Below are 15,469 nucleotides of genomic sequence, written 5' to 3'. Positions count from 1 at the left end.
GTATTTTCTTACCAACGAATGAAATTGAGCCAATTGGCAAATTGTGTATCTTCTGTGGAAAATGTCTATGTGGTGATTATAGAACCTCTCTCCTCCCCCTAAATATCTGCCATTGAAAATTCCAGGAAACACACAGAGGGGCAGTGTTCAAGTTGGGAATCCCGAGAAGTCCTCAGGCCACCCCTGCATGAGGGCTGCCCCAGGAGAGCAGGGTGAGCTTGTGAAGGCCCTGAAGCTCTGACAGCCCTGCCCACCTGAGACAGGGGCCCACACAGAGGAGGTGGTCTTGCCAGCCCCCCCAATGCCTGGGTGTCCTCTAGAGACATTTGGGAGAAGGTTCTTTGCCAACAAGGATCCCTGCTAGCCAGCAGGCAGGTGTGTGTGTGTGTGTGTGTGTGTGTGTGTACCAGAATTCTAGTGTTCATAGTGGAATTTGAAAATGAAAGTGTAAAGCTGAAAATTTAATCACACAGGATAACACACCTGCAAAATTAAACCAGGGCATGATAACACTCTGCTCTGTGCTAGGTGGGTTGTTCCAGAATGCAGGGCCCTGGGAACCTGCCTCCCGACAGAGCCCTATACAGTGTGTGAGGCCTCACATGTGTGAACCAGGGCAGAAACCTGCGCAAGAGCACGGCCCCGGACCCATCAGATGCCTCCAACAGGGCTGAGGGTAGCCCCTTGTCCTTCCTGAGCATTTTCACTGGGGCTGACCTGGGAGGTGCATGAGGCACTGGGGCTGGGAATTGTGCAGAAGTGCAGAGAGCATGGGGGCCAGGAACTGGTGAGGGGGGCGAGAAATAGGCCTTCCCACTGGAGGGGTCTAGGGAGGGACCCAGACCAGGACCACATTTGGGAAGAGAGACAACTAGCCCTGGACATCCTTTCCTTGTGCTGACCAGCGGCTGTGGGGCCCTCAGAAAGGCTTGAAGATGAACCCCCTCAGAGGCACACCACCTGAGCACATCCTTCCAGGGAGCCAGGAGCAGCCATGGTGTCCCTTGCAGTCCCAGATCTATGACTGAAAGGTGGGACTCCCTGGAGGAGCAAGGAAGAGGCTCTTTGATGGGGCAGAGGGCCACACTCCAGGAGGAGTGGTGCACTCATGCTTGACCATTCCTGCATCCCTTGCAGTGCCTGAAAGTGCTCACCATAAGCAGCCAGAACCTACCTTCTGGGGACCACAAGAGGCATGGGGACCTCACGTGCTTCTTTGTGATCATGGCTGAGGACTGGCAAGGCCAAATCATCGAACACACATGGGGCTTTCACCTGAATCAGTGGGTCCCTGCCAGCCTGCCATGACCCTCTGACATGCTATCAGTTCTGGGTTTGTGGAAAGACAGCCACCCACTCAGTGACCACCCCCTCTTTGTAGATCCATGACTCTCATAGCAACCCCAAACCTACCAGCAGCTCTTCTGAAGCCCTTCCCTAGCAGAGCTGCTCAACCAGATCCGCTGGGCCTGCAGAATCCACTTTGCAGGAATGCAGAAGAAAAGGTGGTGCGTGTGTCCCTTCTGCCCTGCCTGTCTCATGCACACAGAGGAAGGGAATGAACCAGCCAGCCTGAACTCCAGCATTTCCACCTGAAGAAACTGTCCCCAGCTCCTCCTGACTCAGTTCCTCTCTAGGGAGTCATCAGCCCACATGGGAGAGAGCAACCCTGGGAGAGGAGCCCATCTGCTTCTGTCTGACTTCAGGGCAGTGTCACAGGGTATGGAGAACCAAGGACAGGAGGGCCTCAGAGTAGAAGGGGCCCATGGCAGGGCACTGAGGCTGGGGGGCTACCCCATCTCCCCATCCCCTGCCTGTGATAGGGTCCAGAGGAATGGCCACCTTGTTCCAGGTGTGCAGCTGGATGGCCCCCAGGGAGAACACACCATGGACTGTGTGTGCACAGAGGACACCTCCACCTCAGGCTGGACTGCAAAGAGCACATTTCTGGAAAGGGGACTGTGGCCTGGGCCTGTGCTCACCAGGCACCCACTTCCCTCCTGGGTGCCAGATGGTTCTGTACACTCTCCTCTAAGCTCCATGCTGGGCTGTTCATTAGGGCATCTGGGCCTGTCCACAGGGATGTGGAAGAAAGGACATCCTAGAGGAGGCCTCAGGCATAGGGGCGTGTCTCCCTCCCTGGCTCCTCTGCAGACCTGGGCCTGGAATGAGGAGCTGCAGACAATGAGGAAGCTGCCCCCAAGGATCTGCTTGAATTGCTGCTTTAAAAAGGGGCCATATTGAAGGTGCCCACAGCCTGTGGTGAGTGACTGGCAGCCTCAGACCCACCTGCCACGTGCTGTCGGGTTGTCCTGTGAAGAGGAGGAAGGTGAGGGAAGCTGGCATAGGCCAGCCCTGTCAGGTGGCCTGAAGGCTGTTCAGGGTCCCCTGCGAGGCCTCCTAGCCTTCTGCTTCCTGGAAGGCCACCTCAGTGCCTTTTTCTGGCCTCTCTGATTCTCTGGGATGAGAGGGCCCAGTTTCCCACTGGGCTGAGTGGCCAGGGCCATCCATCCTCCTGCCCTTCACTGACCACAGTGGGGCCCAGGCAGCCCAGCCGTGGTCTTTGAAGGGCAGGATTTCATTTGCATAACATGTTTGGCTTCCTGGGGTTTAAAAGTTCTAGTGCTGTTGCTAAGAGAAATGAGGAAAAGTTGTGGCTTAGAAAACTCTCATAATCTTACAGCCTAGAGATGTTGATGGAAGAAGTAGGAGCTGGAATTTCTTTGGTACTGACTTGACCAGGGATGGTGCAGCTTCTTTCTATACATGATTTTCTATAGACTTTGGGAAACCTTGTAAATGTCAATACCTCAAATGTTACTGTTTTTCCGTTACTCAGGGATGATAAAACTGAATCTGGGAGGTTCTTGCCCAAGCCTGCCTGGCACACAGCTGCTGGACCCCAATCCTGCTCCAGCCCTCACACTCCTCATTCATCACTAAGTGCTGCCATCTCCTTGTGTTTAGATTTTTCAAAAGAAATGGTTTTCTTGCTCTTTTCTAACTGTGAAGGACTGAGGCTAAGGTCCCTGCGCTCCCAAGGCAGGCCTGGTTGCCTCCAACATCTAGGTGAGCTTGGCTGGTAGATACAGACTGAGGCTCCTGTGAATGGGGCCCATGCTCTCCCAACCTTGGTCCTCCCAGGTGCACAGTCACTTCATGGCAGTGGCCACACAGGGGCCATGGTGGCCATCAACAGCAGCGTGACAGCCATCAGCCCCAGAGAGGAGACCAAGATGCAGATGTTCATGGGGAAAGACATCTTCTTCAACCTGGGCTTTCATTTTCAGTACTATTACAAGGACTTTGGTGGGCATGTGGCGGCCTCCATAGCACCCACCACTGACCTGAATGGTGGGCTCAAACATAAGGCGGTGGACACGGAGGGGCTGTGCACACTGGGCATGATGATGATGGATGACCATGGCTACCGGCTCATGGCCCAGTCCATTATCCCTGGCACCCCAGCGTGGGAGCAGGAGCAGAGCTTCATCTTTGGTATGGCTCCACTGATGTTAGCGAGATAGTGGTGTCACAGCCAGGTACCTGAGCTTCTGGAGAGCTCAAGTTGGTGCTCAAGACACGGAGGCACTGGGAGCTCAATGACCACAATGAGGAGGTGGAGCTCTGTGCCCTGGTGCATGCAAGGACATCATTGGCAAGGCAGGCACCACCGCATTCTCCACCTGCTCTGCTTCTCCTTCCAGCCACAGCTTCCTGCCTATGCCAGTGCCCAGCTGCCATGCCGGCTTCCCCCTTGGCTACTGGCACAAAGTCTGCTCTCTGTGCCAGAAGCTGGTGGATGTCTTTGAGGACAAAGGGGAAGAGCAGCCCTGGGAGGCTGTGGTAGGGGCTGGCATGGGCACCCTGGGTTGTTCTGGGACTGGGTCTTTGAAGAGACCAATTCTGGAAAGTGGAGAAGCCATACTCATTAGATTTCCCTTCCCACTCCCATCCACCCTGTGGTCAGTCTCCCAAATGCAGCGATCAGAGGCTTTGCACTGACTGCAAACTAGAGAGCAGCCAAACCAGTGACCCGGTGGAAGCAGTGCTGATCTGTTAAGGAGTATATGGAAATCTGCTGGGGGCTGTGAATGTCACAACGCTGGGCTGGGCAGGTGGGGCACTGGGTGTCGGTGCTGCTGGTGTTTTGTGCTTAGGAGTTGGCCTCATCAAATGTCCCAAAGCATGAAGAATTCTCTTTCTCAAAATGCCAGTGGCATTCCTGTTACTATAGAGAGCTCTGGCCTGAATGGAGAGCCCCTTCCTTCTCCCCTCGTTCTATGGCTGTCTTCCTGCCTTGGGAGATGTTGCTGTTTCCTGTGACCCGCTGCTGTTGGGTGTGTGCATGCACACACGGACACCTGCACACCAGGCAACATATGTCACCATGCCAGCAGGCTGTGCAGCCTCAACTTTCCTCAACCATAGCCAGCCAGGAAGCTGCCAGGCCAGCAAAGCTTTCGAATACCCCATCCTATCTCCTGCTCCACCGTGTCTGCTATGCTGCAGGTACCCTCTCTTTTATAAAGCCGTCTGCTCTTCAGCTGATACAGCTGAAAATCAACAAGCTGGAGGTCCCTACCTCCCTGAAAATAGCAGCCTGCTTTCCATGGAGTCTTAGCTTGAAGACCCTCTGGGGCCCAAGGCAGAAAATGAGCAAAAGGGCAGCATGCTGGCATCTTGGTCAAGGGGAAAGGAGCTACCTAAGACCATTGCAATAGAGGATAGCCCAGTGGGCAGTGCCATGGATGCCAGGGGAAAGCCCCCAGCCTGGTCCTGGCAGCTGGTCCTTGACAGGCATAGCTCATGACCCAGCCTCTGAGAGAGGCAGGCGGACATCTCCACAAGGAGCTGTCGAGCAAGGCTCAGGCAGCCTACCCCACCAATGGTGGGAGGTCATCAGGTCCTGTCTCCACAGTAGACCCTCGGTGCCAGGAGGTGATCCTCGACATGTGCAAGGGAGTCAGCTTTATCAGCAGCATGGCCTTCCGCACTCCCTCACCCAGACATCTTCTCACCAGGCAAGGTGGGGGCTGGTCAGTACAGGAGCCCTGCAGGACAGGACAGAGCCTGTTGGGGGTGAGAAGGGAACTGGGGCCCTCCGTGCTGGTGGGGCTGTAGTTATCCGAGCCCTGCTCCTTGCAGCCCCGGGTGGCTTCTGTCTTGCCACCCACATCTCCCTTCTGCCTGGCCCAAGCTTCTCCGTGCCTCCTCCAGGGGTTAACTTCCCCAAGTCCAAATGAAGTTCAGAACCAGAAGCAGAGGATTAAAGATGTGGCTGCCTTCTTCCTCTCCTGCCAGATCCCTGCTTGGAGAGGGAGGGGCAACAGGGGTAGGTGAGGGCTTTTGAGGCTTTATCACCCTAATTGAAAGGCTTTTCCCTCTAGCCAGTGTAAGATCAACTTGGTTTCTTGAGCTGTTGTTGGTGGGGACCAAGGGTGGCCTAGGGAATGAGTAGGGTCCACAGCTCCCGGGTGCTCTTCTGGAGAGATGTGTTTTCTGGAACTTTGCTAGAGTGACACAAAAAGATCCCATGGTCAGTGAAAGGTCAGTTCTTGGAGTCAGCTTGTGATTTTTAATCTGCCATCTCCCCCAGTGGTGGATTGGGCTGGGTGCTTCTTGCTCTAAGAGGTGGAATCAGGCTCTACAAAGCACCAGGGAGGCCTCTAACCCACAGGCTCATCTGCTCCTAACTTCCCCAGATTCTGGGACACATCCCTCTCTTTCTTTCCCTCTTCACCTCCCCCTTCTACACCCCCACCCCTGGCTCTGCCCGGTGGCTGCCAGGATTGCAAGATGAACTCAAGGACAGAGATGGGTGCACCCTGTCACCTTCGCAGCTCACACTGCACAGGCTCATTATCCCTACGGCCATTTTCATTATGGGGACCCCTGGATGATCCAAGAATGCCATGCTGGGAGCACAGGCAGTTCAAGGCCTGGCTCAAGGGACACCCCAAGAACCCCTGTCCCGCCTCACACTCTTCCCCAGAAGCTTCACCAGTGTGTGTCGACGCCACCATACCAAGGTGATTCTCTCCTGAGGGGCGCACAGCAAGGACCAGGAGGACGGAGGACTGAGCCTGCCTCAGTAGCAACACTGAGGGCAACCCACAGAAGGCAGAGGATGATGAGAAGATCCACCTGGAGAGAATTCATCTCAAGACCAACAAGCACGATGGCGACAAGAGCAAGGAGGACAAGGAGGACAGGGCTGAGGTGCCACAGATGCCTGGCTACCCCCACTGGGACTTGGCTCCCCTGCTGGCCACCACCAAAGCTCTCCATCCCCAACCCTGGCCCTTGGGCCTGGCCAAGGACATCCCAGAGCCCAGCTGCAGGTCCTGCTAAGCCCCTGCGCTGCATTGGGCCACCTGCAGGTTGTGCCACAGGGAAGCCCAAGGCCTGGTCAGCTGCCACAGCCTCCAGTGGCACCGGGTCCCCATTTTGCCTCTGTCACCACCTGCTGGCCAGGTCAGTTGGGGCTCCAGCTGGGTGGAGGACATCTTTCTCACTGGGGGCTCAGTGTTGCACATGCGTTTTTTCCTGGAAATCAGTGCCACGAGTGAGGCCCCAGGCCTCAACTTCCTCGGCCTCCACTGCCCGCAGCAGCCCATCGCAATAGCATTGGTGGCTTGGGCCAATCCAGGAGACCAGGCCCCCACCTGCAGTGCAGCACTCTTCCAGGCACAGCTTCCAGGAGTAATAGGAGTAGTTTTACTATTCATGGTGGGCCCCTTGGACCACATGGTAACAGCCTGACCCCGAAGAAGGTAGACTGGAAACTGAGTTAAACCATGCATACAATCAATACAATAAAACTCAGTTTTAAAAATCTCAGTAGAAGCTCTCCTTTTTTCAACCCATCTTTTTAAACATCTCCGACCTCTGTTGCTATCAGTAATTTCAGAATGAACAGATGCAGGAGCATTGTTTATTTAGAAATTTCCAACCTGCTCCCTATGTTTTTCAGCTCTATCTTAATATTTTAGATTCTCCAAAGTCTTAACATCTTTGTAGTCTGTATTCTGTAAACCATATTTTACTCAAATATTTTTAAAATGATTTTCTTCTTTCCACCTGGTTTCCTTCTTAGTGTTGGACCAACAAACAATTCATCTGTCTTATCAAGGCAAAGGTGAGCTCTAACCTGCCCTGCTTCACATCCGTCACAGGTATCGCTGCCATAGTGAATGTGGTAAGATAACAAAGTCTCGCCAATTTTCACTTCATCTCCAGCTCAAGTATATAAGGATCACATTTAATTTTCAAATGAACAAGCCATTTCTCATTAATAATTGTTCCATTTTGATCCAAAAAAACATAGCTTTGTCAGTCATGGTCAAAATAAAATTTCTCATGAAACTTACTGAGGCCAACTTTAGGGATTTGAAGAAGAGTATGCTCCATATTATTTTCTCTTACAATTGTAGCAGAGTTTTTCCTCATCTTCCTCCTTGGTACCTTTTGCAGTTACATTGCCTTCACTGGTAATGTGTCTATCTTAACTACCCTCCATCTGAGAGTCTGTAATTTCACCTTCTGGTTCACTATCAGTCTCTGTGATTTTCTCATCTTTAAATGAAGTCGAATTACAGAGGTTTTCATTAAGAGGAGATTCCATAGTATTTCCACTAACTGGAAGAGTGAATTGTGAGGGACTATTTTTGTGATGAATGCTTATTTTGCGCCCCCCCCCCTTTTTTTACATTTGTACGATTTTCTTTTCTATTGGAGCTTGTAGGTTCAACACTGAAGGTTTTCTCTGAATTCAAATCTTTTTCCTCATTTTTTTTGTAGAAGAACCTGGAACCTTTCCTTTCTTCTTAAATCTTTTTTTATCTTTGTTTTGTGCTATCAGTCTGATAAAGTTGCAAATCTATTCAAGAATGAAACTGATAGCAACCACTGTCCACATCACAGTAGTAATAAATTGGATCATAATATTTGATTTTCAAATAGAAACCAGTGCTGTGGTCAAAACACAGTTCAGTATTTTCAGCATAACTAAATCCAGTCTGTCATACAGCTGCCTCTGGTGCAGCTCTCAAACTTTCAGCTAATGACAAACCTTCGAAGGACATATCTTCTGCTGCTAATGCAGATGCTGGCTTCTGCGAATTGGATGTGAACGATCCTCTTGTCTACATTTACATTGCTATTCTATCAGTACCAGGATGAGCCTCATTTTCTATTTGTAATTGGTCTTTAGAATTCAAAGCAGAAGATTCAATATCCTGAACCTGCTGATCTGACAGTTCAGTCACTCACTTTATCTGGAAGACTAATATCATCATAGTAGCTCTGAAAATAATAATCTGAGATTGACCAAGAAGCATGGTTCTCTGTGAGTACTTTTACATTAGACTTTTAATTCTCTCCATTTCTCCCACAGTGGAGTATGGTATTGATTTCTTCCACCTGCATGCAGAGTTCCTGGCGGTTGCTGGAGTTGCTCTGGAGCAGCCATTCCATGCGAGGTCACAGCTTCTCCTTTCCCGCACCTGCCACCTGCAGCTCATTCTCTACATAGTAGGATATTATTCAACCATAGAAATGGAGAAAATCTTGCTATTTGTGACAAAGGGATGAATCTGGAGGACATTATTCTAAGTGAAATAAGCCAAACACAGAAAGGCAAATAGTGCATGACTTCATCTGTATGTGGAATTGTTAAGCTGAATTCATCTCTCCTAGGCACATAGCAAGACCCAATCTCTATTAAAAAATTAGCCAGGCATGGTGGTGCATGCCTGTAATCCTACCCACTCAAGAGGCTAGGGTGGAGCCAGGTGCGTTAGCTTACACTTGTAATCCTAGCACTTTGGGAGGTGGAGGTGGGTGGATCATCTGAAGTCAGGAGTTCGAGACCAGCCTAGCCAACATGGTGAAACCTCGTCTTTACTAAAAATACAAAAATTAGCCAGGCATGGTGGCACATGCCTGTAATCCCAGCTACTCAGGAGGCTGAGGCAGGAGAATCACTTGAACCCAGGAGGTGGAGGTTGCAGTAAGATGAGATCATGCCACTGCACTCCAGCTTGAGCTGCAAAGCGAGACCCCATCTAAAAAAAAAAAAAAAAAAAAAAGTGGTTAGGGCAGAAGGATGGCTTGAGCCCAGGAGTTGAAGGCTGCAGTAGGATTGTGCTTCTGTGCTCCAGCCTGGGCAACAGAGGGAGACCCAGTCACTAAAAAATGGTTGAACTCACATAAGCAAAGAGTATAACAGTAGTTGCCAAAGAATACAAACTTTCAGTTATAAGATAAGAAAAATCTGGGGATCAAAATGATTTAGGGCAAATAAGTAAAAGTAGCCTTTAGCCTTTACTTATTTACTAGCACTACTTACTGTGTGTGGTACACTGTGCCAAGGACCTTATACTTACTTGGATTATGGCATTTAATCCTTGGAAAGAGCCTATGACTGTCACTGTCCTTTTTTTTTTTTTTTTTTTTTGAATAAAGGTCTTTGTCACCCAAGCTGGGATACAGTGATAGGATTACGGCTCACAGCAGCTTTGAACTCTTAGGCTCAAGCGATCCTCAGCCTCCTAAGTAGCATGGGCTACAAGCATGTGCCACCACACTGGCTAATTTTCTGTAGAGATGGGGTCTTACCATGTGGCCCAGGCTGGGTCAAATTCTTGGGCTCAAGCAATCCTGCTGCCTTCTTGGCCTCTCAAAATGTTGTGATTACAGGCATGAGCCATGGTGCCCAGCCTGTCACCATCTTTAGAAATGAAAAGAACTAATTGCTTTAACAAGAAGAAATTTGTCAAACATGATAAAATATTTAACCTCACTTGTAATTACAGCAGTGAACTTTTTCTTTTTTTTTTGAGACAGAGTCTTGCTCTTGTCACCCAGACTGGAGTGCAGAGGTGTGACCTTGGCTCACTGCAACCTCCACCTCCCAGGTTCAAGCGATTCTCCTGCCTCAGCCTCCTGAGTAGCTGGGATTACAGGTGATCACCATCACGCCCAGCTAATTTTTATATTTTTAGTAGAGACGGGGTTTTGCCATGTTAGCCAGGCTGGTCTCGAACTCCTGACCTCAGGTGATCCACCTGCCTCGGCCTCCCAAAGTGCTGAGATTACAGGCATGAGCCACTGTGCCCAGCCAGCAGTGAAACTTTTAAGAAATCAAGTTAGCAAAGAGAAAAGAAAAATAAGGTTCAGCAATGACGATGGTGTGATGAAAATTCATTCTAATCTAATGTTGGCAGTGTGAATTACTACAGTCTTTCTAGGAAGTTGGCAGTATGTAACTAGGGTGTTAAAATATTCAATAATTTCACTTCCAAGTGGAATTTCAAGAATTTATACTAAGGGAATAATTAGGGTCTCAAGAAAGTTTGGCGTATATAGAACATTCATTATAATATCCCAGATTATTTCTAAAAGGGAATAGTTAAATAAATTTTGCCATAGCCAGTTTCTGTAATATTTTCTAGTCATTAAAATGATTTCAAATTAGTATGAGGAAAATCGTTAGGACAAAATAAGTGAAAGAAAAATTAGATACAAATTACTTGAAGTATAAATCCGATTTTGTTTAACTCTCAAGTAAGAAAATGAGGGCTGGGGACAGTGGCTCATACCTGTAATCCTAGCACTTTAGGAGGTCGAGGCAGGTGGATCACTTGAGGTCAGGAGTGCAAGACTGGCCTGGCCAATATGGTGAAATCCCATCTCTTCTAAAAATACAAAAATTGGCCGAGTGTGGTAGCGCACTTGTAATCTCAGCTACTCGGGAGGTTGAGGCAGAAGAGTGACTTGAACCCAGGAAGCAGAGGTTTCAGAGAGCTGAGATCTTGCCACTGCACTCCAGCCTGGGCAACATAGCAAGACTCTTTCTCAAAAAAAGAAAAAAAACTACACACAAAAATTCCAGTTACATTACATTTACATAGAAAAAAAGAACGGAAGACATTGAGCATCAGAATCTTACTGATGATTATCCCTGGGTGACAGATTTAGGGATGACGTGTGGATGATTTTGTGTATTTTTTCAATTTTTACCAATTTGGGAATGTTACTTTACTAATCAGAAAAAACAAATAGATGTGATGGCTCATCCTTGTAATCCCAACACTTTGGGAGACTGAAGTTGGAGGTTTGCGTGGGGCCAGTAGTTCAAGATCAGTCTGGAAAACAGAATGAGACCCTGTCTTTATAAAAAAAAAAAAAAAAGTAAAAATTAGCGGGCCAGGCGCAGTGGCTCACGCCTGTAATCCCAGCACTTTGGGAGGCCAAGGCGGGTGAATCATGAGGTCAACAGATCGAGACTATCCTGGTTAACATGGTGAAATCCCGTCTCTACTAAAAATACAAAAATTAGCTGGGCATGGTGGCGCGTGCCTGTAATCCCAGCTACTCAGGAGGCTGAGGCAGGAGAATTGCCTGAACCCAGGAGGCGGAGGCTGCGGTGAGCCGAGATCACGCCATTGCACTCCAGCCTGGGTAACAAGAGCGAAACTCCGTCTCAAAAAAAAAAAAAAGTAGTAACAAGTTGGACTCGGTGGCCCACTCCTGTGATCCCTGCACTTTGGGAGGCTGAGACGGGCAAATCACTTGAGGTCAGGAGTTACTAGTCTGGCCAACATGGTGAAACCCCGCCTCTACTAAAAGTAAAAAAATTAGCTGGGCATGGTGGTAGCCACCCGTAATCCCAGCTACTCAGGAGGCTGAGGCAGGAGAATCACTTGAACCCAGGAAGCGGAGATTGCAGTGAGCCAAGATTGCCCCATTGCACTCCAGCCTGGGCAACAAGAGTAAAATTTCATCTTAAAAAAAGAAGAAAAAAGAAAAAACAAATATCAAATATGTTAATATTGCAAAGGCAATTTAACCTCAAATGATGTTTTTTTTGTTTTTTTTTTTTGAAACGGAGTTTCGGTCTTGTTACCCAGGCTGGAGTACAATGGCGCATTCTCGGCTCACCGAAACCTCTGCCTCCTGGGTTCAGGCAATTCTCCTGCCTCAGCCTCCTGAGTAGCTGGGATTACAGGCACGTGCCAACATGTCCAGCTAATTGTGTGTGTGTGTGTGTGTGTGTGTGTGTGTGTGTGTGTGTGTGTGTTTAGTAGAGATGGGGTTTCACCATGTTGACCAGGATGGTCTCAATTTCTTGACCTTGTGATCCACCCGCCTCGGCCTCCCAAAGTGCTGGGATTACAGGCGTGAGCCACCACACCCGGCCTTCAAATGATGTTTTAAGAAGACATCCTGCTTGATTTACTTGTGTGCCCTATAACTGAAACAGAGAGGGAAAATGACAGAAAAACTGTGTGCTCAACTTATCACCTTTACTATTTTGTTCTACTACAAGTTTAAATAAAATGACTATTCTGAAACAAGTTAATTTTGAACTTACGGTAATTTAAATGTTTTTTCTTGTTTTAGGATAACAAATGGGAAAAGAAATGCCAGAAGATTTTTTCATTTTTCACCAGTCTGTCAGTGCTTTAATCAAAGCAGAGCTGGCAGAATTGCCCTTAAGACTTTTTCTTCAGGAGAACTAGCTGCTGGGGAAATTGGTTTTGAAAATCATGAAATAGTCACATATGAATTCATGTCCCAGGTGACGATCTGTTCTTCCTGAATTGTCACATCAGCTCTGCTGAGCTCACTTGCTTGTTTGCAGGCGTGGCAGTAATGCACATGAATTTACTCTTCTTTCCCTGAATATGTAACTACCACCTTCCCACCGCTTTGGAACCTCCGTAATATTATCATTGGAGTTGACTAGTATTGATCATTTGCTGGGTGCTGATGAAATCTAAGCTTTCCAACTGGGTTGTTGGTAAAAGTGTTTTATGGAACATGGTTCCTTGGTCAATTCCGTTTGGGAACCCTGGGCTAATCAGAGTTGAAAGAAGTTTCTTTATTGCAACTTTTTAGCATTTTTACCATCTTAGCTGTGTCCTGTGGTCTTAAGAGAGGGTGCAGCATGTTCTGATATGAAGGCTGCAGAAGTCTCACAGGATGGAGGTTTGGTGAGAAGTACGTTGGAAAATGCTCAGCTAGAGAATGGTTGGTCCTTGAAAGTCCTTTCTGCTTTGTGTTCACTAGGCATTTTCTCTGTATGAAGATGAAATCAGTGATTCCAAAGCACAGCTGGCTGTCATCACCTTGATCACTGGCACTTTTGAAACGATGAAGTGCTTCAGTGAAGAGAGTCATGAACCCCTGAGGACTCAGTGTGCCCTTGCTGCATCCAGACTTCTGAAGAAACCTGATCTGGGCCGAGCTGTGAGCACCTGTGCACATCTCTTCTGGTCGGGGAGAAACATGGACAAAAATGGAGAGGAGGGAAGGATAGCAGATGGGATCGATTAACAGGGATCGATTGCCATGGCCTTGTGCTCTAGAGGTGAAACATATGGGGTGCTTGGAAGTCTGATGAACAAAATTGGTTTGGTTTTGTAAAAAAAAGAGTCTCATCCTGTAGTGAAGCCTTTGCTTTGAGGCTATTGTAACATTGCAAGTCCAAACCACTACCCTGTTTTTTTAAAAAAAAAATACAGCTGTATACTTCAAACCAGAAGAAGGAGGAGAATGAAAAGGACTTAAATTTGTTGTATCCCTTTAGAACACGAAAGAGTATGGTAGTGTTGTGTTTCTTTGTATGAAAATGGGCTGTTTCATTAATCTCTTCACTGTGTTCCTACCCTTTTATTTTAGCTTCATGGAGGCAAGAGGGTAATGGAGTGCCTAAAGAAAGCTCTAAAAATAGCAAATCAGTGCAGGGACCCCTCCCTCTCTACAAGTGCAGCTTTTTATAGAAATTCTGAACAGATATATCTATTTTTATGTAAAGGAAAATGATGTGGTAAGTGCATTAGTAAAGTGTTGTTAATAAACTAATATTTTCCCTTCCTACTCTTAGGAGGTTTATTATGTACAAAAGTTTATCATTCTGATACTTTAATTACTGTTCATTTGAAAAATATAAACTAGTCTGGGCGGCAGTGGCTCATGCCTGTAATCTCAGAACTTTGGGAGGCTGAGATAGGTGTATCACGAGGTCAAGACCAACCTGACCAACATGGTGAAACCCCATATCTACTAAAAGTACAAAAAAATTAGCTGGATGTGGTGGCGCATGCCTATAATCCCAGCTACTCAGGAGGCTGAGGCAGGAGAATCGCTTGAACCCAGGAGGGAGAGGTTGCAGTGAGCAGAGATTGTGTCATTGCACTGCAACCTGGGTGACAGCAAGACTCAATCTCAAAAAAAATTTTTTTTAAGAATAATAAAAAATAATTTACAGGTACCAAATAATAGGCTAATTTTTCATACTATTCTAGTTTAAGATCATTCCTAGGCTGGTCGCAGTGGCTCACTTGCAATCACAGCACTTTAGAAGGCTGAGGCAGGTGGATCACCTGAGGTCAGGAGTTTGAGACCAGCCTGGCCAACATGGTGAAACTCCCTCTCTACTAAAAATAGAAAAATTAGCCAGGTGTGGTGGGCGGGCACCTATAATCCCAGCTACTTGGGAGGGTGACCAGGAAAATCGCTTGAACCCAGGAGGCGGAGGTTGCAGTGCACTGAGATTGCATTGCACTCTAGCCTGGGCAACAAATTGAAACTTCGTCTCAAAAAAAAAAAAAAAAAAAAAAAAAAGATAATTCCTAAATGTAGTATCCTTTTAGCAATGCAGCTTTGGTCAAGATTTGTAAGTTAAATAAAATTTTGCTTTTTTCTTTTTTTTTTTAATTGATGGAGTTTCACTCTGTCACCCAGGCTGGAGTGCAATGGTGCAATCTCGGCTCACCGCAACCTCCGCCTCCTGGATTCAGGCAATTCTCCTGCCTCAGCCTCCTGAGTAGCTGGGATTATAGGCATGCACCACCATGCCCAGCTAATTTTTTGTGTTTTTAGTAGAGATGGGGTTTCACCATGTTGACCAAGATGGTCTCGATCTCTTGACCTCGTGATCCACCCGCCTCGGCCTCCCAAAGTGCTGGGATTACAGGCTTGAGCCACCGAGCCCGGCTCCAATTCAGGTTTTAAACCAGCTTATCCAAAAGATTCGAGAAGACCTCCCAAATCTTGAGTCCAGTGAAGATACAGAGCAGATTAACAAACATTTTCATAACACACTGGAGCATTTGTGCTTGCAACGGGAATCACCAGAATCTGAGGGTCCGATTTATGAAGGTCTCATCCTTTAAAAAGGAAACAGCTCACCATACTTCTTTCCATGTACATCCAGTGAGGGTTTTATTATGCTAGGTTCCCCTTCCATAGATTGTGCCTTTCAGAAATGCTGAGGTAGGTTTCCTGTTTTTTTACCTGTGATGTGTTTTACCCAGCACCACCAGACACTTACCTTCAGGACCTTAATAAAGTTATTCACTTGGTAAGTGTTCAAGTCTGTCTGATCACCCCAAGCAGCATGACTGATTTAAAATTCCTGTGATCTGTAGAAAAACAAAAAAACAACAACAACACAAAA

At 47.6% G+C, this 15,469-nt stretch overlaps 2 pseudogenes; one reads left to right on the top strand and one right to left on the bottom strand.

Moving 5' to 3' along the window:
- Positions 1 to 6,350: 6,350 nt before the first annotated feature.
- Positions 6,351 to 8,478, bottom strand: LOC103789392 (angiogenic factor with G patch and FHA domains 1 pseudogene; annotated as a pseudogene).
- Positions 8,479 to 12,577: 4,099 nt separating this feature from the next.
- Positions 12,578 to 15,224, top strand: LOC100391191 (vacuolar protein sorting-associated protein 35-like; annotated as a pseudogene).
- Positions 15,225 to 15,469: the final 245 nt, after the last annotated feature.

The sequence above is a fragment of the Callithrix jacchus genome, chromosome 14, assembly GCF_049354715.1.
Source record: "Callithrix jacchus isolate 240 chromosome 14, calJac240_pri, whole genome shotgun sequence".
Classification (NCBI taxonomy): Eukaryota; Metazoa; Chordata; class Mammalia; order Primates; family Cebidae; genus Callithrix; species Callithrix jacchus.
The sequence above is the reverse complement of the archived record's forward strand: the minus strand, read 5'-3'. Positions and strand labels throughout refer to the sequence as shown.